At 36.9% G+C, this 27,121-nt stretch overlaps 1 non-coding gene across 1 annotated transcript; it reads right to left on the bottom strand.

Moving 5' to 3' along the window:
• Positions 1-5,134: 5,134 nt before the first annotated feature.
• Positions 5,135-5,241, bottom strand: LOC141609856 (small nucleolar RNA R71). Its single transcript, XR_012527761.1, has one exon. It is a non-coding gene; the product is annotated as a small nucleolar RNA R71 (small nucleolar RNA).
• Positions 5,242-27,121: the final 21,880 nt, after the last annotated feature.

Genomic DNA, 27,121 nt, shown 5'->3' with positions numbered 1-27,121 from the left:
TGACCTCTACCCAACTATGATAAATGATTCCAAGATCCAAATTCATATTAACTTGGGCACGGTATGGCCGATGAAACCCTTATCAATATAACTCGGTGGATTAACGTTTTAATCGATTCTACTTTTAGAACTCTTGGTCGATAAAATTACTCTAATATTTATCTATAGCCCGGAACACATGCAACTACGGTCGCGAATACTTCCGTTGAGCTCAATCCAAATTTCGAATAAATGTGTCCATGATCCAAATCCACATCAACTTGGGCACGGTATGGCCGATGAAACCCTCATCAACATGAATTCGGTGGATTGACATTTATCACCCACTTCTCCTACGTAACAAGGTTTGTACCCCGGTAGGGCCGAGTGCACTCCCTCGCGAAATAGGTTTTCATGGTTTCTACTATTTGGTAAGGCTATGTCTCAATTGTTTTGTTTTAGCGAGAGGTCATGTCAATTTATTATCTATCACGTTTTAAGTGAACTAAAGCGGTGAACTACGATAATTTTAATTGACACGGTCGATAAACTCGATGAAAGAAGATGCATGTTTTAGTTATGGCGATTTAGCGATGCATGCGACATATAAATAAAATGCAAACATAAAATAAATCCTAGTATGGCCTTCCTAAAATAGAAAAACTATTTAACTATTACATATTCGGAAACCAACTCCATTGGTCCCTTGAACTTCGGTTGTGGCACGCATCTCGAGGTAACACCGTCTTTATGTATCACCGTCTTGAAGAAATCCGTCTTTGGGAACTCCGAGATAAATAAAATTACATAATAAATTACATAATTTCCTATTATACATTTGTAACTAAAATAAAATAAATCTATTAAAATTACAAAACGGTGATACGAGATCACAATAAAATTACAACCGAATCGATATTCCCATACATTTCGGGCAATACCAATTAAAATCTAAGGCCATACTAAGTAAAAATTACATAATTCAAAAATTACATAAATTAAAATTATGACAATCATAAAGAAAATGCAGCATTATTATAAGTATGAACATGCCCAATTTTATGCTAAATCGCCTTTAATTAGCCAATATCGTATATTACTCGGTTTTCACGGATTTGCGTGATTTCAACATTTTATAATCACAAAATTTACATAAATTCATATTTATGCATTTGTTAATTACCCTAACCACTTAGGACTCAAAATTTAGTCTTCACTAATTATTTGACCATAATTAACTCATATTTATAAAATTGTTCATAAATGGACCAAAATTACAAAAATAAGCTATAAACTTCAAATAAATCACAAAATTTCAAATAAATTCAAAATTTGAAATTTAAATTCATGAACATTCTGGAAAAATACCATGACACTCATAATGTTCAAAAACTTAGGTTAAAAATTTCGAAATTTTTCCGGAAAAACAATGTTGCGGTTTATCAATTTTAACTAAAATAATCATAAAAACATGGGAAAAATTATATTCATAAACTTTTCAATTTTAGATCTGAAAAGATAATAAAATGCAACATTAGACGTTTTTCCTAAGTCATAGATTATGTTTTATTAATTTTTCACTAATAATGTCACTATTTAAGCTATTTTTCTTCAAAAATCCATAAATCATGCAAAAAGACTTCTTTATAGCCAATTATTTTAAACACATCTTGTAAAATTGCATGTGACAACATATTAAATTTCTATGACCAGATTCGAAATTTATCTCATATTAACCTATTTTTCACCTAAATCCGAATTTAATAATGAAAAATCCATTTTTCGAGCATAACAAGTCCAAAAATTATGAAAATTTACAGGTTATCGCAAAATAATATATGTGACAACATATCCAAAAATCAATGGAAAATTCGAAGTATAGCTAATTTTAGACCGAAAATGACATTTTTACTCATAAAATCATATTTAAATGCCATTATTGTATAATATGAACAATAAAAATCCGTAAAATTAACCAAAATATCCTAAAACATTTTAGGGCCAGAAATATTAACATGCATGAATTAATTTCGTGATATATCATAATAACACAAATTTTTCAAGTTTTATATGTTATTCTTATAACTCGGAAAAACTTTTAACCGATTTGCAAGCAAACAACCATGGCTCTTGATACCGATTGAAGGAAAAGTAGATCTATATACATAAACATACTCATATATGTTATAAATTAATTTGTCGTAAAATTAAAGATGGATTTTATGCATGCAAACAAATAAACAAAATAGAGAAGAAATCATGTTCTTACAATGGATGTTTCGATTTTATGGGCACAAAAGAAATCTCCTTTTCTTTTGTTCTTGAGCTTTCCTTTAATGGAAGAAACAAGATCCAAGTGTAGGATCTCTCCCAAGGAATAATACCCAAAGCACACTCTTAATTAAAATTAATATTATAGGAGCTAGTACAATATTAATCTTGTGAAAAATGACTCAAAATAATTTGGTATTTTGATCTCCCAAAACCGGTTGGGAGAGAATAGGAGAGGAAGTGTTTTTCTCTTTCTAAAACTTAATTTTGATAAGTTGGAATTAATGAATAAATTCAACACACTCTAGCATGTAGTGTATGACCAAAATTAAGACAAAAATCCTTTTGCCTTTTCCTTTTTGTGGAACCGTGTAGAAGGGGAGAGGAGGAAGAAAAAGACCCAATGCATGCCCTTGTTTGCCTTCACAATGCAAACTAGGGTTGCATGGCTACTAAAGTAAGTCATCATAATGTTTACCACTAATTTAAACAAACACAATATTTGCTTAAATCTCCCCTTAATTTCGGTATATGAGATAATATGGATTCCATATTATTTTTGTCAATTTCTCTTATGTCACATGTCATATGTAACATAAATTTGTTTATGTATTTTTAACATATTAAAAATCAACGTATTAATAAAAATACGTCATATACAAAAATCGACTTAGTAATTCATAATTACTTGTACCAAAATATTTTACCGTTTATAAATCACAACAGTTTGTATTTATAATAATTCATTCAATTCAATTGTTACCTTAAACAATTATTTCATCCGAGTAATGATACGATTCAATTACTCAGACAGTATCTCATTTAATCACATTTCAATGTAATACGTAAATTTTACTTCCAAAATCGTCCGTCAAATTTTCAAGTAATTTAATTAACTCGTAACATTATACGATTAATTAAATGATCAATTAAGAGTGTTGCCCTATAGGTATGACCTAGGGGGTCAACTGATCACCACCGTCGCACGACAGTAATGTCAAACTCTAGTCAGCCAATCATTACCGATATATGTTGACCAGTTGACAGTAAAAATACTTCCCAATTGTATTTTTTAAAATGAGATTTAATAATGATATTTAAATCATGTGACCGCACTATTGTTGAGGACACATTTCCCAACAAACGTAACCTAGAACATGAGATTATTCATTCAGTTTTCACTAGTTCTTTAGCCAGTTTTCCAACATTCAACAATTAGGGTTCTTAATACTATTTCGTACAATTACTTTTGCATTCGGTTTCGGATCCTTTCTCTGCAATTTCTACTGGTATTCTTTCGCTTCATAGTTTCAGTCTTATTATTATTCGTAATATAGAAATTGCTAGCTAGTTTCCCAAAGCCGATATTGTTGTTTATTGTTGTCTATTTGTTTAATCGTTTTAATCATGAATTCCGTAGATATAATGATCAATCTTACTGTTGTTTCCATTATAGTTATGAGTAGCTAAATTGCTTGTGCTAGGATGTAGGGGAATTATAGTGTAGGCGGCGTAGAATAACACGGACTGAATCGCGTGTCAGTCGATCGACCGCCATACCTGGTCGATCGACTGACCACGTGAGGTTTACCCTCGTTTTAATTGATTTAATTGTTGTGTTTGACGAATCGAATGCATGCGACTAGTTGAATGCTTAATATCTGACTGGCCCATTAGATCGAAAGATAGGGACAGTTGTTAGATCACCAATTAAAATGACTAAACTATGCTGAGATTGAAAGATAGGTAAAGTTTAGACCGTTAGTCACTTTTCAGGACGAAAGTTAGTATTAGTGATATTAGGGACCTATAGCGAGATCGAAAGATGCTATTTGTTAAGAGTGGACCGAGAGGACCTCTTTATTTCCCGCCTCATGTGTTTGATTTAGACCGACCTAGTTTGCTGCCGCCGAAACTATAACGAACCGACCATCCTAGTACCCCTTCTTTTATCTGTTTTACCTGTTTATTTAGCTTATTGTCTTTTATTGCTATTAGTATTGACCAAATCAAATTGACCCCCACTTTCGTTACCTTAGACTAAATTAGACAATTAGAAATTACATTCGCCTCCTTGTGGTTCGACCCTGTTACCACTAGCCTAGGTTAGTTTTAATAGGAAATTATAAATCTTATTTTTGGTACTCACAACGACGGGTATCAAATTTTGGCGCCGTTGCCGGGGAGGCAATTGTTCTAATTTTTAGTTGTTTTTATTTAGTCTTTCTTAGTTTAAGGGACATCCGTTCCTTAAACTTTTCTCATATTCTTTTTGTAGTTTCTTCTTATGCGCAGGTCACAGGGTGGTGAACTAGTACCGTTCAATCCTGAGATTGAGAAATCCTTGCGCGAGTTGAGGCGATCACAAAGGGTATTGCCGACAGAGGAAGAGCTGAGTACTCTGTCAAGTTACTACGAGAACGCTCTGTTCGAAGAAGATCCACCTACATCACCTGCTTCTACTTCTTCAGCTGAGACAGTCACTTCTCCAGAAATTCCAGTCATGGTTGAAGAAGCAACCATTGCCAGTCACTCAGAGCCGACATCTGCGAATCTCTACAAAGGATTCGAACTACCAGGGGAGGCGAGAAAATTCGAGCCAAAGCCTTCCTATATTAATTTGGTTGAGAGAAACCAGTTCGGGGGAGCTGCAAATGAAGATGCAGCCAAGCATATGGAGATTTTTATCGACTATTGCTGCTCTATACCCCCGCCCACTGGCGTGACTCAGGACCAGATAAAGGAGACCATGTTCATTTTCTCTCTTCGTGATGCTGTGAGGGAGTGGTATAGAGATCTGGACCGAGCCGCTCATGGGATCACCGATTGGAATTCCTTGGCCTTGGCATTCTATAAGAAGTACTTTTCTGCCTCGAAGACCAATGCCATTAGAGCTCAGATCACGAGCTTCAAACAGGGACCTGATGAGAACTTTCATGAAGCATGGGTCCGTTTCAAGAAGCTGGTGCGAACCATACCGCACCATGGGTTCGAAAAATGGAGTCTCTGCAATCAGTTCTATGACGGGCTGTATGACGATCAGAGGGCTATTTTGGATGCTGCAGCCAATGGCCGATTTGCTGAGAATATGGGAGAGACTAAGGGGTGGAAGATCATAGATGACTTAGCCACCCATAAAGCTGAATATGGGAATTCCAGAGGCAATCAAAGAAGAGCTGCTGAATCTTCTTCTGTAGCTGCACTAGAAGCTCTCACTGCAAGGTTTGACAAATACGAATTGGGAGGAGCTTCAAAAGGGGGGATGTACCATGTTAATGCTGTTTCAGACGGTCCTTTCGTCTGTAGAAGATGTGGAGCTGAGGGGCATGTCGCGGAAAATTGTCCTAGTCCCTTCGAGTCTTGTGCTGCCTTCCAACATTATAGGCAGAAAAACACGTATTATGAGCCGAATGTCCACCCAAACTTGAGGTGGAGTAGCCAAAATGTCCTGAATCCGACTCAACCTCCACAACAGCAGCAGCAACAAACTTATGTGCCCCCTCACAAGCAACAACCATATCAGAAACCTCCCTATGTGCCGCAGCAGCAACAATCCCAAAATTCCGAGTTTGCTGAGTTGAAGAATATGCTGCAAAAGGAGTCCCAAGCTAGAGAGGCCGGGATGAAGCTACTAGAGAGCCAAATTGCTCAATTGGCTAGCAAGAACACCACTCGAGCTCCAGGACACTTACCGACTCAGACGGACCAAAAGGAGACCCTTAATGCCATCACTTTGAGGAGCGGGTCTGCCCTGGAGGGGCCTGCCATGATTGAGGATGCCCCTGAAAAAGATAAGCCGGAACCGAGTCGAAACAAAGCTGGAACGAGCAATGGAAAGAAAAAGGCGTCTACCAGGTATGTCAGTCGATCGATTGATATACCCAGTCGATCGACTGAAGTGCGACAACCAGAAGCTACTGTTCCTGTACAAGTCAGTCGATCGACTGACATCACTGGTCGATCGACTGAGATCGCTGCTGATAGTGAGCCTTTTCGTCCTCCAATGCCCGATAATTTGAGGGATCACTTGTTTCGGGGTACGACAGTCCCGAAAATATTGGGGCAAGACCCGAGTGCTGATGGGTCAGTCCCGACTCCGAAGTACGACCCAATGTCAATCAATGGTTCACATTTGAGACGGTCTGAAGAGGGGTCGAGCTTCAACAAGGAGAAGGTGGTGGACTTTTAGCCTAAGTCCACGGATGCCGGCATGCGCGATTTAGAGGAGAGGGCTAAGCTACTTCTTACAGCCCCATATCCAGAGAGACTAGTGCCGACGAAGGAACAGGTATCTTTTAATAAATTTGAAAAAGTTATTCGTAGCTTGAATGTACAAGTGCCTTTCCTTGAGTTATTTAATCAAGTGCCTGCTTACACTAAATTCATGAAACAACTCTTGTCTAAGAAAAAGTCACTTGAAACTGTGCATATTATCGCATTAACCAAAGAGTCATGCTCTTATTTGTCTCATACTGCACCTCACAAATTAGAAGACCCGGGTAGTTTTTCTGTTCCTTGCAATATAGGCACCTTCTCAATTGAGAAGGCGTTATGTGACTTAGGAGCTAGTATAAGTGTAATGCCCTTGAGTCCTGCTAGGAAGCTAAAATTGACTAGGTTTGCAGTCACAGACATGACAGTGCAGATGGCTGACCGATCTGCGGTCCAGCCAATAGGAGTCTTAGAGGACATCCCCGTGCAAATAGGAAAGTTTTTCTTCCCTGTTGACTTCGTCGTACTTGACATGCCCGAAGATGCCCATATTCCTATCATATTGGGTAGACCATTTCTGCACACTGCTGGCGCAGTCATAGATGTTGGTTCGGGTACTTTGACCTTTAAAGTAGGGAAGCATTCCATTGTTTTTGCCCAACCTGCTAAGAAGAAAGACCCCATGTGGCCTGTAACTTGTAATACGGTTTCTGAAAAGAAATCCTACTTTGTGCTTCCTGACATGCCTGTCTCTATTTCTACTCCTGTTGTGACACCTCCGCCCAAGATTGGGAGCAAATTGGAGGATTCGCCTATTTCTGATATTGCAGGAGCTGGTTTGGGGAAGGAAGAGCTGCAAGTTACTCCAGCTGCGAAGGAGCCAATCATTTCACGAGGCGGTCTTGGTTGCCTTAGCTATGGCACTGATGAGGAAGTTGATGATGAGCCGGTCAAGGCAAGGGAGTCCGACTTGGACTTTGATGAGCAAGAAGAGGTCATTGACTGGGGAGATGATGAAAGTGTTGATCCGTTGAGCCATACGGACGTGGAAGCTAAGAAGGGTGCAGCTGATAAGATAAGCACCGTTGAGGCTACCTCTAGTAGCCAGAAGCCGACCAAGTGGGCCATTCCGTGGCCGTTCTTGATCAACTACTAGTTGATCACGTGTTTTACAAACATTTTATTTGCTTTTGTTAGACACTTTTTATTGCTTTTGTGTGCGCGAAACTTCGCATTTTATTTTGCTTGCTTAGGATTTTATACGCTTTAGACTTTACTTTGGGTTTTGCGCAATTTTGGGCGCGTATTATTGTGCATTTGCAGGTTTTTAGACCTCATTAGCTCAAGTAATTGAGCAAATACGAAAAAATCTGAAGCTACAGCAGTATTTTCAGTCGATCGACTGGGCTATATAGTCGATCGACCGGTGCAGGATTTCCAGGAGCTCTTGTTCCTTTCACCTCGGTCGATCGGTCGAGTGATGTGGTCGATCGACCGACCTGCACTGCTGTACCTGTTTACGACCTCTCTCCTGCTATGTTTGGTCGATTTGCGGAATTAAGGGAGTTTTCTACTCCACTTTATCTTCCGTTATATTACTTATTTCTTCTATCTTTCTCAATTTTGCACATAATACCGCTTCGTTATTGCTTTCTCGATTTTATGCGTGGTACTTTGTTTGTCTTTTCAGGTACTTATTAGTAGCACTGCTGGCTACTGAAACCTCCTAGCTCACGCTGGTTTGGGGAGGTCTCTTTTGCTGCGCTTAAAGTCTTGTGAGTTCCCGATTACCACTTCATGTCGTTTTTACTTATTTGCTCGCAAATTCCCGTTTCTCTTTTCTTCATTACATGATTTTGCACAATGGGGACATTGTGCGAATTGGTTTGGGGAAGGGTTTTGCGTCGCATATCATTTGCTTGCATTCACGTTTAGATTTTTCTTGCAATGTTTATTTCATTTCCTATATATACAAAATACCAAAAAAAAAAAAAATTGAAAAATTTCGAAAATTCAAAAAAATGCACGTTTATTTTAGCATATAGGTCGAGTCGGAACGGTAGTATTTCAATGATGACATTGCATTTGCATTTGTTTATGCCTAAGCCTTGCTAATTGACATGTTATTAGTAGAATCATATGCATATCTACGAGTTTTCGTTAATTTACTTGCTGGACTTGAGACTTGACTTTGAAAATTGGCAAACTACATCATATATTCTGAGATTTAGAGCCTATAACTGGTGACATCTATGACCGGTTTATTTAGGAATGTGAGTAGTACTCCTTATGAGACATGTTACATCAATTTGCATAAATATGAACTTAATCTGCTTAATACCTGTATGCATTCGGTTTGTGGTTTGTTGACACATGTGGTAGAGGTTTCCCTTTATTCGTTTCTGCCCATAAGCTTCACACTGCCAAAAATAGCCTTTTTGTCCCATTACTACATCCTACATTTAGCCTGTCCTTTGTCAAGCTAGTAGTCTTAGTTGTTGGGATTGTTACTTCGTTTTTGGTGGCATATGCTCTTATTGAGATTTAGTTGGATAAAAAGAATGAAGGAGGAAAAGGAAAGAAAGAAAAAAGAACAGAAAAAGTTGAAAAAAAGAAAAGAAAAATGATTCGAAAAAAGATAAAAAGAGGTTCTGTACTGTTCAAGGCAGTCGATCGACTGCCAATTCTGGTCGATCGACTGGAGTTCGAAAGAAAAAGAAAGAATCAATTCGCATAATTCAAGCCTTTATCTTATGGCGATTTTTGCTGCCATGTGTTATTCATATCTTATGGGGAGTTGGTTGATTGCTTTATACCAGGGATTGTGAGTTTTGTGCTTGCTATAGCACCGTGTCGATTGGATTTCGAGCAAGAAGTTGGATGTTGCCAAATGGTTCCGTTTAGGTACTAGATTGATCACCTGTACCTCCACTTTTCCATAAATGTTTTGCCTCTTCTTACCCATACTTCACATTATCCATATATACCTCGGCATGTGTCATGGTCATTTGTTGTTTGGAATGCATATGTACGGTCATAGATATTACTTTCATATTATACTGCAGGCATGTTCTTATAGATCGTAGTCAGGTGAGAGTCATTACAATATGAATTCTTTCTATCCTCTTATATATTCACCTGTGCTTATGAGTGATTTGAGCGACCCGTGAGAGTCCGATTTGATAAGTCTCTACAGTTGACGGTTCAGCAGTTCTTAACGACTCCATAACTCGTTTGCATGATTCACATTGCTAATTGATAGTTAGTTATTGCATTAAATTGGTTTAGGCTTTACATGTTGTAATTCGCTCTGAGATTGAACTCGTTCCATTAGGTCATTAGATCGAGTCTAGTTCTTGCTTGGGGACAAGCAAGGGTTTGGTTTGGGGAAGTTTGATGCGTGTCTTTTATATGATGTTTTACATCCTATTTTCCACGCATTTCAGAGCTCATTTGTGTAGTTTAAGCTACCATTTCCCCTATTTCCGTCTACTTTCGTGTTTTTGTACATTATTGCAGACATGTGAAGAATTCAACGAAAATTGAGCTAAATCCGTCCCCGAGTGTCTTGCATTGCATTTGACGTGAAGTATTCACTTAAGGAACGAGCTTGGTGCGCAATTCAAGGCCCAAAAGACAAATACACGAGAAATTGGAAGTCAAGTGTCAGCTACTTCAGTCGATCGACCACTGCCTTCAGTCGATTGACCAACTTGCGAGTTCCAGAAGCTACTGTACACTGCTGCTCAGTCGATCGACCGCCACTCTTAGTCGATCGACCAAGCCGCTATCCCAGGCGAGAATTAAAAGATCGAGGAAACGCAAGCCCATTGTGTTTAGGTTTTGATAATAAGTGTTACGTATATTTTCTATATAACGTAACCTAGAACATGAGATTATTCATTCAGTTTTCACTAGTTCTTTAGCCAGTTTTCCAACATTCAACAATTAGGGTTCTTAATACTATTTCGTACAATTACTTTTGCATTCGGTTTCGGATCCTTTCTTTGCAATTTCTACTGGTATTCTTTCGCTTCATAGTTTCAGTCTTATTATCATTCGTAATATAGAAATTGCTAGCTAGTTTCCCAAAGCCGATATTGTTGTTTATTGTTGTCTATTTGTTTAATCGTTTTAATCATGAATTCCGTAGATATAATGATCAATCTTACTGTTGTTTCCATTATAGTTATGAGTAGCTAAATTGCTTGTGCTAGGATTTAGGGGAATTATAGTGTAGGCGGCGTAGAATAACACGGACTGAATCGCGTGTCAGTCGATCGACCGCCATACCTGGTCGATCGACTGACCACGTGAGGTTTACCCTCGTTTTAATTGATTTAATTGTTGTGTTTGACGAATCGAATGCATGCGACTAGTTGAATGCTTAATATCTGACTGACCCATTAGATCGAAAGATAGGGACAGTTGTTAGATCACCAATTAAAATGACTAAACTATGCTGAGATCGAAAGATAGGTAAAATTTAGACCGTTAGTCACTTTTGAGGACGAAAGTTAGTATTAGTGATATTAGGGACCTATAGCGAGATCGAAAGATGCTATTTGTTAAGAGTGGACCGAGAGGACCTCTTTATTTCCCGCCTCATGTATTTGATTTAGACCGACCTGGTTTGCTGCCGCCGAAACTATAACGAACCGACCATCCTAGTACCCCTTCTTTTATCTGTTTTACCTGTTTATTTAGCTTATTGTCTTTTATTGCTATTAGTATAGACCAAATCAACTCGACCCCCACTTTCGTTACCTTAGACTAAATTAGACAATTAGAAATTACATTCGCCTCCTTGTGGTTCGACCCTGTTACCACTAGCCTAGGTTAGTTTTAATAGGAAATTATAAATCTTATTTTTGGTACTCACAACGACGGGTATCAGTTATATTGATAAGGGTTTCATCGGCTACCCGTGCCTAAGTTTATATGAATTTGGGTCTTGGAATCATTTATCTAAGTTGGGTAGAGGTCACTAGATAAATGCAATAAAACTTGTTTAAATTGATTTTTACGAGTATTATTATTTTGAAAACGACATATGTTTTATTCCTTCTATATTTTGTTTTGTAGACCGCTTCTATTTCTCATAACAAATGGCCACTCCAAACCCAAACGCCACACCTCTCACTAATACTTCATGGCTCTGATCCTTCATTGATCGTTGTAAACTTGAAAAGAATGGGTCAAATTTCTCCGATTGGGATGCCCACCTCAAATTAGCCGCCCAAGGTGACAACAAGCTTCGTTACCTCACCGAGGCCTCTCCACCCGAACCTAATGCTAGGTCGAGTGCCGCTACTAGGGAAGCATATGAGGCTTACCACAAGGAGTCCGCCGCAATGAAAAATGTGTTGATCTTTGCGATGGAGGCGGATCTCCAAAGGAGAGCCTTTAAGATGGGCACCGCTAATGAAATCTATTCCAAGTTTGTGACAATGTTTTCACAAACTCCGCGGATCATCCAATATGAGGCGGCCGCGGCATTCTTTGATCTCGACTTCAAAGAGGGCCAAAAGGTTAGCCCTCACGTGCTCAAATTAATGGAGCTAGTCGAGACTTTGAAGATTCAAAAAGTTGAAATCCCCAAAGAACTCATTGTAGATAGGATTCTACACTCCTTATCCAAAGTCAAGGCATATGTTCAATTCCGGGTGAATTTTAACATGCAAGACAAGGACGTGTCTCTTGAAGAATTGCACAAGTTACTTGTGCAAGCCGAAAGAGACATGGGGTTAAATGTCAACCCACCTAAGGATGTGCTTAACATAAGCACTAAAAGCAAGGGGAAGTTCAAGAAGAATGGGAAGAAGGGTAAGAAGCAAGCTCCCACTTTCACCAAAGCTAAGACTTATGAAGCTAGCACTTTCAAGATCAAGAAGGGTCCTCTTGATAAATGCCATTATTGTAATGGTGTTGGACATTGGAAAAGAAATTGTTCCAAATACCTTGGTGACATTAAAGCTGGAAAGATCACTCCAGTAGGTAATGACTATCCTTTCTTTTATGTTTCTAATTCAACTATGGTATTGTGATACAAAGTTGTGATTATGTATCCCCTTTTTATTGTAAATAGGGCCTCCACCAAGCAAAGACAAGGGAAAAGAAAAGCAAGCTTGAGAAACCATTGAGAAGCTAGGAGTAGCTTCCATGAAGCTTGGCTTTTTATTGTCTTATTTTAATTTATGTTTCGGATTTTAGAACCTTTGATTTCCGTGTTCGACATGGAAATGTATTTTGGATAATGGTTGTATTTTGGATAATGTTGGCTTGGTTTGCAACCCAAGTCACCCGTTTTATCGTATTTTATCCTTGTTCTAAAATTCGTCTTTATACGCTTGCTCATAGAAACATACGATCGTTCACTTAATGTGATCTAATAGACAACTATAATGATGGGATTCATTATATGTCCACAAGCTTAAGGCTTGTGTATGATCAATTATAAAATGATGATTGAGTTGATGAACTCCCCTAAAGGAATGTCAATCACCAAGTACACTTATCAAATTTAAAACAATTAGTCAACCTATGAGATAGTCCTCCTTATACTTCAAAATCATTATTTGTGTCTCATAAGCTATCTTTAAATCTCTAGTGTATTCATTCTAAAGATAGAGTGGGAGAAAATGAAGACACAAAGAACACCAAGCAAAATTTGTGTACTTGTGTAAATGAGATCTACGCAAGAAAGAATGATTTGTATACCTATACAGATAGTATACTCGAATGGATGAGATCTATGGTCTCGAATAGATGATATCTACATGAGAAAAGAGACCAAGTGAAATAATCAAAAGAATATGTTCTCAAGATAACTACACGAGGAGACCAAAAGAAGGTTTTGGAATAAGAATGACTAATGTAAAGTCTTAACAAGAGTTTTGACAAGTTTATGAACAATATTTGACTAATAGTTTCAATATTGATATTTTACTTAAGAGCCTAAATGAATCAAAGTTGCAAAGATTGATATGCCGATATCCACAAGAGCTAAGTTAAATGCTAACCACGCTAATGTCATTACTTAACCTCATTATGAAAATGAAATGGTTAAACCTCCTTCCGAAAAGGGTATTTTGAGAAGGACGTATATTAGATATTATTCATATTTAAATAATAACATTGCTACGCATCATTATAAAAATGAATGAGTTAGAGATTAAAATCTCTTTCCATAAGTTTAAGATGGAACCTCTTCAAAATAGGTATTTTGAAAGGATATGATGGGAACATATATGGTTTTATCTTAATAACTTAGCAAAGCAAAATATATTTCAATTCATGAAATGTTTCAATTGAGTAGTCAATTGCGAAACATGTGGAATTAAGTGGGAGTTGGAAATTATCGTGTGAAGACATGGAATTTAGTGGGAGCAATCATCTTTTAAAGGTTTATGACTCATTACTCATTGAGAATGACGAGCTAATACTATTCTTTCACAAAGAAGTATTTGAGTTTTCAATTCTAGATGAAAATGGACTATGATGAATCCATTCACATCATAAGATGTTGGATAGGTATTGAAATATACACATCGAATCAACAATAAACGTAGGTTATTCATGTCAATGAAAATGGAATTGCCATTAGCGGTCATGGTCATTCATTGAACCTAAGAATGGTTGATCACATGATTATTAGTTACTAATGTTTCCGTCATTAGAATAATCATGCACTTGTCCAATAATGAATCATATACATAAGAGCATGATGAATCATTGGCAAGCCATAGAAGAATCGTCATGTATTCTCGAGGAGAATCCGATGAGCGATTTCAGTGTTGGACAGAACACTCTGTTATGTGTCAAGAGGTTGCACATATTAAAGTTCGAACACGCGTAAGGATTTATGAAAATTCTAAGCTTTTCAAGCTAAAAGGAGAAATAAGAAGTTCTGAAAGATACTTAGTTGAAATAAGAAGTTACTCAAAACTAATATTTTCTAATATGCTAGGACTTGTGAGAAGTGCTAGGCTAATCATCTTGACAATTGTTGTAAGACTCTGCAAAACATTTACCTAGTGCATTGTGAGTGGGTGGAGTACTTGATCAGTGCAAGTTATATCATTCACCACAAACTCATTGGTTATGTGATAATCGACAGGGAAGTTCTTTCAAGATAAAGAACTCAAACCGAGGTTGGGAACCTATATGTGTACTTTGTGAGGTTCATGCTATGAGAGATAACATGAATGTAAAGGAAAATGCGATTAAAAGAAGTTTGCACACATGGACACATGGTATGTTAAACTTCCATTGCAATCGTCTGGTGTTTACACACTTACGATATGCATCACAAGGTTGTAATATGGTATTGACTACCCGAATGTGATGTCGACATTTGTCGTTTGAGTTATTATTAACTCACCTTATACTTTGTTACATCCAAACGGGTTGTAGAGACAATTGAACCCCGTTAAAGTGAACATGAATTAGCATTGTATTCGCCCATAGTTACTTACATGAGGTGACGTCTCGAAGTGACTAGAATGTGATGCGATTGATGGCAAGTTCAAGTGCCATGGAGTCATATGAGAATGACTAGTCGATCACATAGGCAGACTGTTAGGAACACTTTGTCGGGCCTTATGACCGCTTATAGAGTTCTGGCAAATTTATATAGCCTGGTCGTGGCGAGAGCTACTATAGTATTCTAATGAGTCGATTCTTTTGACTAAAGACTATTCGCCTAAGATGGAACCGTTTCAGATTAACTTTGATTTGTGTTACTACGACCTTCGTAAATGGGGTCAAATGGGCATATTTTGGATTATGATGGTTGTGGCTGGTCGAAGGGAATGAGTGCGATAGGAATTGTCCACCCCTAGTCAGGGTTATAACAATATCTCAGGGCCACTCGAGGAGTAATGAACTGGAAATGCGTGGCCACGCTCGGAAGATATCTATGATAGATAAATCCGGTCAAGCAGTTATTCTCCAGATCGAGGAAACCACTCTTGATGTTATCACTTGCAAGTACGACCTGAAAGACACCTTGCATTGAGTGGGAGATAGTAATAGGACAAGAGAATTGGTGACGCACACTTGTCGAGGACAAGTGGGAGATTGTTGGAATATGTGTCCTCCGACAATAATGCGATCACAACTGTCGATCATGATGATCACATGTTTAAATCTCATTTTAAAGAATACAATTGGGAAGTAATATTTTACTGTCAACTGGTCCACACATATCGGTAATCATTGGCTGACTAGAGTTTGACATTACTGTCGTGCGACGGTGGTGATCAGTTGATCCCCTTAGGTCATACCTAAAGGGTAACACTCTTAATTGATTATTTAATTGATCGTATGACGATACGGGTTGATTAAATTACTTAAAATTGACGGACGATTTTGGAAGTAATATTTACGTATCTCATTATAATTTGATTAAATAAGATACGGTCTAAGTGATCGAATTGTTTTGTTACTTAGATGAAATTATTGTTTAAGGAAACAATTGCATTTGAATGAATAATTTATTATAAATACAAGATGTTGTGATTTATAATTGGTAAAAAAATTTGGTACAAGTAATTATGAATTACTAAGTCAATTTTATATATGACGTATTTTTATTAATGCGTTGATTTTTAATATGTTAAGAATACATAACAATTCTACATGACATGTGACAAATTGACAAATTGACAAAATAATGTGTAAAATGGATTCTCCATTTTACACCTATATGTGCCGAAATAAGGAGGCTATTAGGCTTATTTTTGTGTTAATTATATTTAGTGGAAGGCATAATCATAAGACCTAATGCATAGCCTTACATGCCTAAAATTCTTGGGAAGATTTGAAGCTCATGCATTGGCCCTTTCCCACCCCTCCTACCCGGTTTCCCTTGTCAAAAGGCCAAGGGTCTTTTCCTCTCTTACACTTAATAATTCACTACATGCAAACTTGTGGATTATTATTCATTCAACCATCTAAAATAAGAGTTTTAGAGAGAAAAATCTTCTTCCTTCTTCTCCCTCTCTTAACCGAAATAAGAGAACAAAATAAAGATTTTTTTTTGGTCAATTTTATTTAAATTAATATTATTCTAGTATTAATAATATTAATTTTATTAAGTGGTTACCTTGGGTATTATTCCTTGGGAGGGATTCTATACTTGAATCCTTGTTCTTCCATTTTAGGAGTGCTCAAGAACAAGTGAGTAGGAGAACTCACTTGTGCCCAAATAATCCGAAATCCTCAATGTAAGATGACGATTTCTTTCTTATTCTTTTATTGTTTGCATGCATAAGATCAATATTTAATTTTATGACTAAACTAAATCAACACATATATGAATATGTCAAGTAATGAGATAAATATTTCTAACAGTCCATGCCAAAGATGAGTTCAAGGAGCCAAGGGTTCAAGCATTACTCAAATGGAAAGATCAAACCGAGGGTTTCTTTGAAAGCTTGCAATGTGAGCCTACTACATTCTCTATTCCAAGTTCAACTAGCTCATTTAAATTCGAGTGCAAGGATAGTGGCAATGGCCATGGTAAAGAGGCTGCCCAAATACAAATTTTCGAGCCAATTGTTGAGGAATGGAAAGGAGTCAAGAAACAAGTTGAAAAGGAACCTCTCATCCATGCTAAGGCCACCAAATGCAAACAAATGTCCATGGTTCTTAAACAAACACAAGTATTCAGGCCAGGAGACCTTGTATGGGTGAATATGAGCAAGAGTAAGGTCATTAAGCAAAGGAAAAAATAGTCTATGGCAAGTGAAGAAGGTCCTTTCAAAGTCATCAAGCAAATTGGGTTCAACAAGTACAAGATTGATCTCTTGGGAATTCATATCACATTTGATGTTGGGGACTTGAGTCCAAGATATAAGGAGATTGAGGATGATGATTTCCAGGACTTGAGGGCAAGTCCTTTTGAAGAGGGAGGGATTGAAGCAAAAATAGCAACAACACCAAGCATCCTTTTACCCGGTTTTGGTCCTTCACCAAAATCGAGGTCCAACTTCAATTCCGTCTAAGAACACATGCCATTTTCCGGCCTAAGACTCATCTATGATGAGTTTAGAGCCTTTTTACCTAGGATAATTAATCTTAAAAGGGTTTAAATCAGATGCAAAAGACCGCACCAAAACCGAGTGGTCACAATGAATACGGTTTTGGAGTATGTGCTAAACATCGCTTTCAAGCTTTCTTCTTTTGTCCAAGCAAGCTCTAAAGTACTTTTTGCTGCAAGTTTGGGTCTTATACTCCTTATGGACGAGCCACACCAGCTGCCCAAGAAGTCCTTATAAGATAAATAAGAAGAGCATGCCAAGGAAGCTTGTACTATTGCCAACAATCCTCTTTATGTTAGTTGTCTTATAGTTTTAGTTTTCTAATTTGTGTAAGGTCCTTGGGGCCGTTTTATTGTCCTTTTAGAAGACCTTTTTGAGCCCTTAGATGCTACTTTAGATGTAGGGTTAGGATTGCAACAAGGACTCTATTTAAGGAGCTCTTTTCTCTTTGTAAAAATCAGATTTGAGTGAATTAAAATATGAGTTTGAAACTGAAGTTTTCAATCAACTTTCTTCTTGCTTAGTTCGGAAAACCCCTCATTACTTAGTGTTTTAGGAGGAATTAGCTCTTGCTTCGTGATCTTGAGTTTAATTCCAAGGCTTAAACCTGCTTCGTGATCTAGTTTAAGTCATATCCCGGTTACTTGTTCTTGTTTTCGTGTCAAAAACAGTCCCAAAGTTTCTGTTTTTATTGCCTTAAGTCATTGTGGAAATTGTTATTTGAATGTTTAGTTCATAAGCATTTAAATTACAAACCTATTTTCCATTGTTTTCATTCATGTTAATCATCTCAATTGTGTTGTTTGTCACGTCCCAAATCAGTTTAGTTGTGTCTTAAATTGTGCAAACTTGAGTCTTTTATCTTCTTAATCCTTAAACCATTTAGTTAGTCTTTGTTTGAGTCCAAATCAGTCCATTTGTTGAGTCTAATTCCATCCAATTTAATTTCTGTTTTCAAGCCTTATTTGTCCAAAAATCGAGTTCTTGTAGTTTTACTTCACGACCACCAAGGGCCACCACCGTGGTCTCCTTCTCCTCTGACCTCCGGTGATCCCACCACCTGGCACGACTCCATACAACAATCCATGACCCGCCATACACGACACATGACCCGTATAAAAGACACAACCCGCAACAACCACTCTCACGATATCCACCGTACCAACCACCACGACTCATCACCACGACACCACCATTAGAACCGCTCCTAGCCGACTAACCAACCACCCAAGTCTCATGCTCATACGACACCTACACAATCTACACCATCCGTCTTAAAGCTCACGGCACCACCCCCTTTAGACTCTAAAACCGCCACCTACGGTGGTCGACAAAGGCCACGGTAATTGGTCCTACTGGAGTCACTACGGTCAAGGGCAACTACTAAGATCATTGGCACAATTTACGATGGTCCATATGATATATTAATGATAACTAATTATATAAACATGAGTTACGACGATCTTACCTTTTATCGCTTATTTGTTCTTTCTTCCGTCTCTTAAAACTCCTTCTATTTTTATGAATTATGTTTCAGGTATCATGGTATTTATAGCCTAGATTTTAGAGAGTATATGAGGTCAATTAGAAAACTAAGAACTATTACCTTATTCTACTTTCTATATGAATTACCAATATAATTATTATTACCAATATTAATCTTACCATAAGTAGGATTTCCACTTACTATCGTTACTAATTTTATTATTACTATTACACTATTATTATTAAGAATATTATTGATATGATTATTATTATTACCTTTACTTATTATTAAACCCTTAATTATTTATTATTAAATCTCGATACAAAATCCCGTATCACATACATATAATTCGGCCACCTTGCTTATTACACCACACGTCACTCGGCCCAATGCCTTACCCTTAGTTAGGTCCAATTCCCGACTTGCTTACTTACTTTATTATTTAATTAAACGTCTTACTTGTAATTAGTATTAGAAATGTTATTAATTAAATATGTGAATTACAATATTTATTCCTATTAAATTACTTATTAAATTACGGGTATTACAGTTTATGTGGAATAAAAACTTATGGGTAGGCCAACTTAGCTTATATTATTTATTTCAGTCTCACAATCTAATCTCATAATTTAATAAACATAATTTATAAAACACATTTCACATTTTCACCGTTGACTAATCATTGACCAAACATTAAAATATGGGGTATTACAGTCTTCCCTCCTTAAAAAGAACTTCGTCCCAAAGTTCACCCACACTTAATGTTACTTCACACAATATAACACTTACACGCTATCAACATACTTATACCAACTACACAACGCACAAGAAAAGACAACAACTAAAAGGTAGTATTATAGTCTATCCGACTAAAGAGAACTTCGCCCTCGAAGTTCGAGACATACATACAAGCAACTACTTCAAATAAGACAGATAAGGTCAAATATAGATATCTAAAACCGAGAACATTAAGACAATAATTATAACTCTATAAGATTTCTCTATTACCAAAATATTATCAATGTCACAACTTTTGAGATTTTACAATCCTACCCCCCTTAAAATTAAGGTTATGTCCCCTGTAACCGTGGTCACTAATGAAGACACTACACTTATTAGTTCAATAGTAACTAAGTCAAAATATCCGAGCTCAAAGACTAATAAAACTCAGCACAAACGTTCATTTAGCATCATTGGTAAAACAAATTACTCGTATTAATATAAATCACAACACACTTTAAAATCCAACGTGTACCTAATTTCTCAGTTATATGTACCGAACTAAACTCGGCAATTGGTATACTAAACTTATTAATATAGCTACATACATCCCTAACCACAAATCATGATTCAACTTCTAATTAACTTTGAGAAGGATAAAAACACCACGTAAAACAATAATAACAGTATTTATTGCATATCCTATAACAAGTTACGGTTTACAACAATTCTAGTATTATATCTTATTCATTAACGATCTTGTCACTTATTTTGTAACACACGTTACCCCAACATTCTAATCATAAAATTCCATAAACTAATAATTAAAATCATATTTATCATGCGTTAAGGGTATTACTTCGACTGTACAACCAACACATAATCAACTAATTCAATATTTTCCTATTCTCTTGAAACTCATATTAGACAACAACCATTTATCCACGGCTAGATCAATTAAATTTTTAAAACATAGAGATTAAAAAACATACACGAACCAAGCTATTGTGGTCGCATACCAATACATCACACTATACAACTAAATATACTTATTATAGGTTTATGCTAGCATCGACGTTTTATTATTAGTTCTGAAAAGAAAGTAAATTTAATTCTCACATGTACGGTTCATGTAGAAATAGTAAATAAAGTATAACATTCAAATGTCAAGGTTTAGACCCCAACTTCCTTGTCAACAATCCTAACATAAGATTCATGTTTTCCACATAAGCACATATTACATAAGATCATCTCGACATAATTACCAAATATAATTTTCATTTCTCTACCGCATATCAGTGAACATAATATATGTGATCATATAATCAATATCATGAAAGCACACTTATTAGAATGTAATAGCGGAGTCGGTGTAACGGTAATACAACTTTTGTTAACATTTTGTCATTAAAGCATACATTTACAATGTTAGAAAACATGCTGTAACTTTCAAAAATCCCCAATAAATAACCGCTTAAGTATTTATTGAGTTTTTATACTTTTTAGAAAACTAGTTGTTGCTCAGCGCCCTCCCGGGTGCGATGCCCCAATTTGATTAATCGTATAAAAAACCTCGTTAGCATGTATCGTAGTGAAGTTTGATATTGCGAGTGACGTTTAATATGATTTGTTTATTACACGATGGGAAAATACTACGTATAGCACATTATGTACATATTATAATTAATAACATCGTAAGGAGTACACAACACAACACAAATTAGTAAAACACGAAATGAGCATAACTAACAACAAAGGCAAGAGATCTTATGTTTGTTAACAACAAAGCGTTGTGCGCGGAATAAAGGCAAGTGATGTACTAATAATCCACTTTTCAAGTCATAAGAATATTTGCTTTCGTAACCCTTATAATAAGGCAAGCTCGTGTTTCAGACGAACTTTTTTCCGTAACGGATAAAAACGTGACCATTTTACGATAAAATGTAAATGTTACCTTATAAAATATTACCATCAATTTGATTTGTATTAAAAAGTGACACTTTAGTAATAATCCATTTTTCAAATCATAAGAATATTTGCTTTCATAAACCTTATAATAAGGCAAGCTCGTGTTTCAAACGAACCTTTTTCCGTCACGGATAAAAACGTGACCATTTTACGATAAATGTAAATGTTACCTTATAAAATATTACCATCAATTTGATTTATATTAAAAAGTGACACTTTAGTTATAAAATTTATTCTTAAATGGTCATTTTATATAAAAAAAAAAAAAGTGCATTTTCTTGCCCTATGTTGAGCAAGTCTCAAGAGAGACTTACTCGGTTTGTAACCATCTACTCTACACTGCATTTTCCCGGATTCTTGTATTTCCAAAACACATACAAAAATACTAAAGTTTAAGCATTTACATAACAATAATGAATTAAGGCTAGACATCATTTTTAATTTTGTTTCTCATCCATTGCTTGTCACCCAGGAATGACAAACATTTAATAACAGTGTCACAATCATTGAACCTAAATCAACTAACTTATATTGATGACACCAAAACCAACAAACCAGGTGAGTACCAAATATCCCCATAAAATCGCCATTTATCAAATTACTACCACGAAGAATGACAATCTTTTTGTACACCACCACCACCACCAAATTGCACGATAAAATCATATGTAGAAGGTCTCAATGATATTAAATGAAAGCTATATAAATGAAAGCTATATTGTGACGTTAGGAGTACATTGTTGCCTATTTTACATATATTGCTATTACTCATGCACTTGCCTAATTAATTACAGAAATTAACACTTACTTGTTTACATAAATTGCCTAATATTACCATCATTAAGTGGTAAATTCCCACACACCACAGACAAAACAACCCATCAGGCCACGCATCCACCTTGCTCCCATTATGTACTTGCACCGGGTACAACCCACAAGCTCCGTGCCCACAAACACCGCGGTCTTTTAGAGGGCTTTCGAAAATGGTGGGAAGCTCAAAATTAACCACCTGAATATTTCCTTCATCATCAAACATGTTAACATCTCGGTGTGACACCTGGTGCGATGGTAGAGATAGAGAGAGGGGACGCGGACAATCTTGTGAAAATTCAAACACCGCTTGAAGGGCTGGGAAAGGCGGCGATCATGATGTCATGTTAATTTACTGGGAAAACGTCGCCCTATATAAACAACATATGTTGGGGTTGGTGTCCTTAACAGTTAGTGCAAGGACTTATAAACCTCTAAAAGGATCAAAGGGCATACTTTGGTATTATTATCAGTTGATCCACGTTTATCAATAACGGTTGGCTTGCTAGAAAAGTTTGACGTTATTGTCATACAGATGGCGGTGATCAACTGGTCCCTAAAAGTCACACCTATAGGATACGTTCGAGAGATGTGACGGTATGAAAATACTGTCATGTAGATGCCAAGATTGACTAACCAGTTAGTCCGAGTTATTTGACTAGTAATTAGTCAAATATGTGATGTTGAGATATTATATTTAATACGGATTAAATATCATGGGCTAAGGCGAATTAACCAGTTAATTCGTAAAATTAAATATAAACGATTTATATTTAATTAATGTATATTGAATATAATTATACAATATCGTCTTTGTCGGACATGTATTAATACTTCAACTAACCCGTGTTATTAGTTGATGTTTTAATAGCCGATAACCGATGACGATTTATAAAAACCGTGTCATATACATTTAGTCATTTAATGAACCGGACCACGAGTTAAAACCAAGAGGAAGTGGAAGCCCACTTCCCTTGTGTGGGTCTCGGTTTTGCCGAGTGAGAGGGATCAAAAGGGAGAGCTTCTCCTCCCTTCTGACCTAATCATCAGTTAGTGAAAAATAATTAGGGTTTCGAAGAGCATTTTTCTGTGAAGAAACCGAGATCTCACATCTCAAGAAAACTCACATCAGTTCTCCCAATATTGCAAGGCAATCGGAGAACATCGTCTAGCACAAGGGCATATCTCGGACAAGGTCTTGGGTGCAACAATTAGGAGGGAATCTGGTTTGATTTCTGTTCTTTACGCCGTGCATCAAAGGACCCGAGGTTGATTTCTATACATTAATCATTTCATTATGTTTTTTGTTTTATGACTATAAATTGCATGTTTAAATTTACGTTATAGTCCTGCAATTAAAGGGTAGTATACGGATATTAACCCACAAGTGGTATCAGAGCGAGGCCACGTAAATTTTTCTATGTGTTTTTCATAAAACGATTTTGAAACGGTTATGTTTGTCTCGAAATCCGTGCCTTGTATACACGGATGTTGCGTTTTTGCTTTAAAACCGTGAGGCGGCGGGTTTTTAATCACGAAATTTTTTTTTTGTGTTCTTTGCGTTTTTCTTTGTCTCGAAAACCGTGTCCAGTTTACACGGCTAAAGTTTTTTTGATACCGTGACATGTCTTACACGGTTCATTCATCTTGTTTATCAATTTGTTTTATACATGTTGTTATTTTATACGGAGATTATAACAATATGTCAAGTTTTGTCAATTGTTAACTTGTTTTGATGCGTTTTTGATCAAAATTGCAATTGATTTTGTTTTGTCAAACTGTTTTCACGAGGGTTTTGAAGTTTTACGCCATGTTTGCATTCGATCGAGCATATTTCTACTCGATCGAGTGCTATTTCTGTCTTGGTTTTGTTCGATCGAGTCCCTGTTGTACTCGATCGACCCCTTTTAAAACCCCTTCGCTCGATCGAGTTGTCCTCGTACTCGATCGAGCAGCCTTTGTTGATAAAAGTACTCGATCGACCACCGTTTAGTCGATCGAGCACCTTGTTTGGCAATCCTCTCGATCGACTTTGCGATTGATCGATCGAGCCTCGTGTGTTCCTCGATCGAGCACTGTGTCCCTGGATCGAGGGATTTTGTTTTAACAATGACTTTGAAAATTTATTCCTTTTGCTTTAAATTTTCTTTTGGCTATAATATGTACTTTATACGGATATAGTACACTCGCTATGATTGTGAAACGGTTCACCACGTACCATTAAGTTATTTTAAAGCGTATTTAAAGTAACGGACTGTATTTGATTAAAATTAAATTGATAGAAGCGGTTTTATCACATGAATTTTAATCATTAAAAGGTGGTTTGGATAAATTTAGCATAATTACGGAATTATGTCACGAATGAATTTGTTTTTAGTTGATGCATTTTTGTTATTCGTTAATTATGAATGCCTTGAATGCCTTTTATTACGTATTTAATTTTGCAATCAGTTGTAACTTAGTGTGGCTTTAGTAGAACGTGTTACCGTAATGATGGAACACGGTCTTGGTTGTATTTTGAGATCTTGTATCTCCGTTTTGGTTTTTTTCACTTGTAATTACAGTTTTTATTAGAATGTAATTAGGTTTATATTTTGTAATTTTAATTGTAATTTTTGAGAAGACCAAAGACGGAGACCAGTTGCTCACTCCCGCTACATGGATCAAGATGGAACAACAAGACAAGCTTCTTGGGTCCAACGGTGGATTCCAAAGTTGTATTTTGTTCTTTTTATTAGGATAGGCCACACTAGGATTTTATTTACGTATTGCATTCTTTTATTTATTTTTCGCAACGATAATATGCATCATATTCCGCCTAAAAACCAAACCACCTAATAATTGCATGAAAACTGACACATATAGAGGTCACGAGTTAGTTTTCATTGACATTCTTATGTCACACGTTTTAAAGCCATCATCCAAATAAATTCATTCACGACAGACGCTAGTTATTCGTTCACTTAAAATGAATTATAATTTTGTTGATGGGATCTTCCTCGTATAAACCAAAATTGAGAACGGTCTTTATAGGTCAAACTCCAATGAGTCCCTTCTTCGTCGGTAGGCATAATATGACCCCTTCTACGTCGGGTAAGTTGGAACCGATTGACCTATTTTATCTCAACACAATGGTCACTCGTACGATCCTGTGATCATGGTGGACTATAGATAGGATTTACAGAAATCTATCGACCAAGAGTTCTTAAGGAAGAATTAGCTAAACAGTTGGCTTATCAATTTACAGAAATTGAGTCTTGGGATCACTTGCATCTTTCTTGAGGGAGATCAATTATGCAAGTGCGAGAGTCTACATGTTTAAAATGAATTTTAAAATAGACTTAAATCACCTCGATGAGTTGCTTATTTCGTTTTGTTTTTCTTTCTTTTTCGGTGTAGATCACGATTTTAAATCGCTAAACAACAAATGGCTGGTTCAAGTGATAACCCAATGCCAAGTGCCACATTGGACCGTGAGTCCTGGCTTCGGATCTTCATGAATCGGATGAATCGGTCTACTCGATGAAGAATGATGGATCCAACTTCGCGGACCGGGATGCGGCATTACGGAATGTCTGCTGCTGGCGACGGAAGCTCAAATATCTATTAGAGCCCATCCCGGCAAACCCAGGTCCCACGGCTAGAGTCTTGAAATCACCAAGTTTAATGATTTCGTATGGAAGCGGGTGCGATTAAAAACGTACTCATTTTTGCAATGGAACCCAATTTGCAGAAACGCTTCATAGCCCATGGTGCAAACAAGATTTTCACCACGCTCACTAAGGAATTCTCGAAAGCACCGAGAATCGTGACCTATGAGCATACCACTCGTTTCTTTGATGCGAGACTCCAGAAGGGCCAACCGGTTAGCCCACACATTCTCAGCATGATTGAGAATGTCGAGAAACCGGAGACCTTTAAGCGTAACATCAGCGAGAATATTGTTATCGACCGTATTCTTCATTCACTCCACGATGGTTATTCGCAATTTAGAGCGAATTACTATATGAATGATTTGAAGAAAACTCCGCATGAATCGCACTCCCTCCCTCGTACATGCACCGAGAAGGACATGAAGTTCGGTGGGAGCATGAAACAAGATGTTCTCGTTGTGTCAAACAAAGGGAAAGGTAAGGGCAAAGCTCGTGCAAACCTAGCGAAGAGGTAAGGCGAAGTTCAAGAAGTCGGGTTCGAGGTAAGAGTGGGCCTGGTGAGTCGAGCACCTCATCAGGCGTGACAAAGAGCAAGAATGAAAACATGGAATGCCATCATTGCCACAAGACTGGGCATTGGAGACGCACATGTCCTGTTTATCATGAAGACTTAAAGGCAGGTCGTGTTAAACCTGTTGGTATGTCTTCCTCTTCTTCTACTTTTATTCATATGATTGAGATTAACCACGCAAGTTACGGAACTTGGGTACTTGATACTTGTTGTGGTTCTCATCTGTGTAATCATGTGCGGGGCTCAAACATCGAACCCCTCGTAAAGGGTGAGGTGGACTGCGTGTCGGGAATGGAGCAAGAGTAGCCGCCATCTCCAAGGGGACATATGTGATCCAGCTTCCTAGCGGATTCGAGTTGTCATTATATGACTGTTATTATGTTCCTAGTCTTTTGAAAAACATTAT

The sequence above is a fragment of the Silene latifolia genome, chromosome 10 (genome assembly GCF_048544455.1).
Source record: "Silene latifolia isolate original U9 population chromosome 10, ASM4854445v1, whole genome shotgun sequence".
Taxonomy (NCBI): domain Eukaryota; kingdom Viridiplantae; phylum Streptophyta; class Magnoliopsida; order Caryophyllales; family Caryophyllaceae; genus Silene; species Silene latifolia.
Note: the sequence above shows the minus strand (reverse complement) of the source record. Positions and strands in the feature narration are given on the sequence as shown.